The 4,326-nt window shown below is 45.7% G+C and overlaps 1 pseudogene; it reads left to right on the top strand.

Annotated features, from left to right (window-relative positions):
• Positions 1 to 274: 274 nt before the first annotated feature.
• LOC129148019 (glycolipid transfer protein-like) lies at positions 275 to 880 on the top strand (annotated as a pseudogene).
• The last annotated feature ends 3,446 nt before the right edge of the window (positions 881 to 4,326 follow it).

The raw sequence follows: 4,326 nt of genomic DNA, 5'->3' as shown, positions 1-4,326 counted from the left end.
AATTGATCAGGGGATGGCTAAGGGGGGAACCAGGGTGAGTGGCACAGTGGGGACTGACAAGTGGATGGAGAGCAGACCTCTTGGTCCCTCCTCCTGGCCCTCTGACTCCAATGATCGTTGGTGGCGGCAGGGTGGAAATGGGGACTGGCGAACGGGCAGAACATGGTCCTGATGGCAGGCTAGGTGGTCAGTCCAGAGTAGGTTTGGAGTGTGCTGGGGAAGGAAAAGGAAGATCCGATTAGAAAACAGCATCACCGCCAGCCTCAACCCTGAAATGACACTACTGGCTGAGCACCTGCTGAAGCCACTGCCAGTGGACAAGCAGATGGAGACCAGGCCCTTCCTGGAGGCGGTGTTCCACCTGCTGCCCTTCTTTGATTTCCTTGGGTCCCCAGTGTTTATGCCCATCAAGGCAGACATAAGTGTGTACAACACCGACCTGGCCAAGTTCTGGACCCTGCAGAACATCCTGGAGGCGGAGAAGGAAATGTATGGAGCAGAGTGGCCCAAAGTAGGGGCCACGCTGGCGCTGATGTAGCTGAAAAGGGGCCTCCGCTTCATCTAGGTCTTCCTGCAGAGCATCTGAGATGGGGAGCGGAACGAGAGCCACTCCAACCTCATCTGCGTCAACGCCACCAAGGCCTAAGAGCTGGTGCTCAAGAAGTACCATGGCTGGATCATGCAGAAGATCTTCCAGGCAGCGCTGTATGCCATGCCCTACAAGTCCAACTTCCTGAAAGTGTTCTCTAAGGGCCAGAACATGACAGAGGAGGAGTGCCTGGAGAAGGTCCACCTGTTCCTGGTCAACTACACAGCCGCCATCGACGTCATCTACGAGATATACACCAAGATGAACACTGAGCTCAACTACAAGGTGTAGGCATGCCCAGCGGCTGGCACTCCCAGAAAGAGACAAGCCAGAATCATTGTGAAGCAAGCTGGCAGGCCGCCTTGGCCTGCGTCCCCCAGAGCAGCCCAGAGTTTGGCTGGGTTGCAGGGGACAGTCCTGGTTTCTGAAAAGTCACTTTTGGGGTCTATCCTCACAGACCAATAAATAACCACCCTACTTCTGACTCACCTTTAATTCCATGGCCACACAGACTGACTGCCTTCATTTCAGTGTGATAAAAATCAGTTAATGTTGTTAATAAGTCAAGTCCTAGGGTTTTCTGTCACTTCCCCCCACATGGTGCGTGACCCTCGGGAAGCCCTGTCATACACCTCATTTTAAAAAAGAGGATCTGGTGCAGTGATGTTTCGGGTTGTGTAAGGACCACGAAGAGTCTGACTTGAAATTATACAGGATTTTTTTTTTTTCAAGCAGACTGCTGTGTGCTCTCCTGTGGTTGCACAGCCCAGCATCACAGTGCTGCCAGTATAGACCCCACTCTTTCCTACTGTCTTTTTCCAGACAGTTTTTTATAGTTGAAAACAACCACAAGCCTTTGATGACCTTGACCAAGGGGACTTTATTTTAAAGCTATCAGGTATGAGTAACTGACCACAGATGACTGAATTTGCATTCTTATGTGCCGGAAACCAATCACTGTTTCACTAATAGAGAGATGTGGACAGGAAGCTGGGAAGGCTGGTCAACAACCTTAATTGCTCTAACCACTCATTGTTTAGTTGAAACATTGTTAGCTGAAGCAGCCTCCACCTCTGTTTGTCTTATGTAAATTTCTGTTATTTCCTGCCTAAGGGCTATGGGTGTTTCCTATAGCCTCAATAAAGGGGTAGCAAGGCCAGAGCCCAGGGTAGTTCTCCCACTAGAGGTGGGCTCCTGCCTGGCCCCCAATATCGCCAAATTAATACTTTCCTAGTCTCTTTTCATTTGTGTGCGGCCTTCTCCAGAACCCGAACCCTGAACCGGAACCCTGAATCATGCAGGGTGTGAAAGGGGTTCCTACATCTGGCGCCTAACATGGGATTTCTGGAGGAGATGATATTTTTCACCTAGAGCGAAGGAAAGGAAAAAATACACCGAGAAAAGGAGTGGAAAATTCACCAAAAAAAGGTGAGGGAGGTTCACCGCATGCAAAGCCCACAGACTAACTGCAGAGTTGCGATCTGTAAGTAGGGTGGGAACATCTTTTTCAGCCAGGCTAATGGGGAAGAATTTGGTTATAAATATAAAGTAAACTTTATTATAGACTTTTGGTTTGCATGCTTAAAGAATGTGGTTTCTTGTTCAAATTAAAAACTTAGTTTGTATTTGGAATTTAAAATCTGTAATAAGAAATGAAACCCCACTGCTGAAACCACTTCTGGTGCAGAGAAATTCAAAGGTGGCAGGAGAGGGGAAGGCTATCTGGTCTTCTTCAATGAGATTACTTAAGGCCTTGTTTAAAAATTATGAAAGAATTTGCAGAGAGATGCAAATCTTGGCCAAATTGGGTGTTAGTTATTACTTCAGAAAGCGAAAAAGAAAGAAAAAATTTAAGATCTGTCTATCTTTTAAGCATGAAAAGAAATTGACAGCCAGTTTGAAATTGAATTGCCATGGCCTAGAGCAAAGAATATTCTACATGGTATTATTCTACAATGTCATTATAATTTTTGATATTTTACAACAGCATATTGTACAATTATCCCAAACAAACCTACAAACCAATTCTTTGAATGTTTGGCAGCAATTTAAAAAAGGACATGAAAGGAATTAAGGCACTGGGAAGGCACTTGAGCATTCTATATTGGCCTCTCTTGCCCTTTTTGCCAAGAGGGACCCTCCTAAAGCTGTTGCCTGAGCTTTCTGTTCATGCTGAGGTTGAAGTCTCATGGTGGCTGGTCCCATGGATCTGTTTCTTGCCCAATGGTGTGAGCTGGGCCCTCCCTGGAGAAGAAACCTGGGTTCCCCAAGATATGTGATCAGTGCTGGGGCCCCGCCAACAGGCGAGGGGATCCCAAGGCAGGTGCTGGGCGTGGAGGCCATGGGGGAATAGGCTACCAAGGAGACAGAACTGAACCTCACATCACCCTGCTTGGCCCCAGAGGATGGCTGGTTAGCCTGAGACGGGTAAGATTCCTCAGGGAAGGAACAACCTAAGACAGGCACAGTTGCAGAGGGGCCATCAGGAGAGAACTTGGGGATCAACAGAGGTGGGGCACAGGCCCTCACCCCTCCAACATTGCAGGGGCTTGAATCCTCACCCCTTCTGAGAGAGGTCTACTGCCCCCATGGCTGCTTTGCGCTTCCCATGCCCAGCTCAGATTGGGACCCAGGCAACAAACAGAGACTTGGCCCAGCTCAGATCGGGACCCAGATAACAGAAAGAGACTTGGCCCAGCTCAGATTGGGACCCAGGTAACCGACAGAGACTTGGCCGACAGCAGCTGCCTTATATCTAAATCCAGCCTAGCACCAGGAATGCTCAGAGCCTACTCAAGAATGCAAATAATCCTTTCACACTAATATTTACAGGGTAAAATAGTAGTCAAGTCTTCAGATTAATTTAAATTGGATAATTGAAATAAGTGAATATTTCATGGTAAAATTGCTTAACATGCAATAAACCTAAAGCAGTCATATTTTTGTGCAAAAAAATTTTAAAGTTATCAAGACTGCATTATAAAAATTTTCCAAAAGCCTCCTAATAATTAAATCAAAAAAAGGGGGGGGGGATAGTGGAGTAATATTTGTAAGGAAAAATATCCTGAAAGTAAATTACATCTAGAATTTTTTTACTTTGAAAACTAATTTTCATTTGTAATGCTAACAGCAAGACACCCATGAAAAACACACATGGTGTCAAAATAAGTCAAAGGAAAATCATTTGGGCAAAAAATAAAAAGGATCCCGAGTCAAATTTATAGAAAAGATTCCTTTATTAACTTTTGGTCGAGAATATGTTTGTATATTTTCAGAAAACAACTCCAAGACCATGTGGACTCCTGCAAAAGAGAGGAATTGACAGGAATGCTCCAGCCATGAAGACAAGAGGAGAAACAGTCCAAAGATGGAAGATGCTGACGACGCCTTGCCATGCTAGCAGTCAGCAGCTGTGCATCGCTGCAGGTTGCCCAGAACCAAACCAGAGAAGGTCGGACCTGCATTGCCACCATTTGTCCACCATCCAGATACTATTGCTGACATATACTAAAAAAAAAAACCTCACAACTGTTGGACATTGATATTGGGACTCAAAAACTGTTGGCCCAGAAAGAAACTTACTGCAGACTGATTTCATTTGACTCTCAGCATAGTCAATGTTGCTTGTCTCATTTTTTGTTTTTATATGTTTATTTCTAGTCTGCAGATGCAAGATTTTTTAAGGAAAAGAAACGGGGGAGATGCCGGAAACCAATCCCTGTTTCACTAATAGAGAG

This window comes from Eptesicus fuscus, chromosome 3, assembly GCF_027574615.1.
Source record: "Eptesicus fuscus isolate TK198812 chromosome 3, DD_ASM_mEF_20220401, whole genome shotgun sequence".
In the NCBI taxonomy this organism is placed as follows: domain Eukaryota; kingdom Metazoa; phylum Chordata; class Mammalia; order Chiroptera; family Vespertilionidae; genus Eptesicus; species Eptesicus fuscus.
This window is presented reverse-complemented; position numbering and strand designations above follow the sequence as displayed.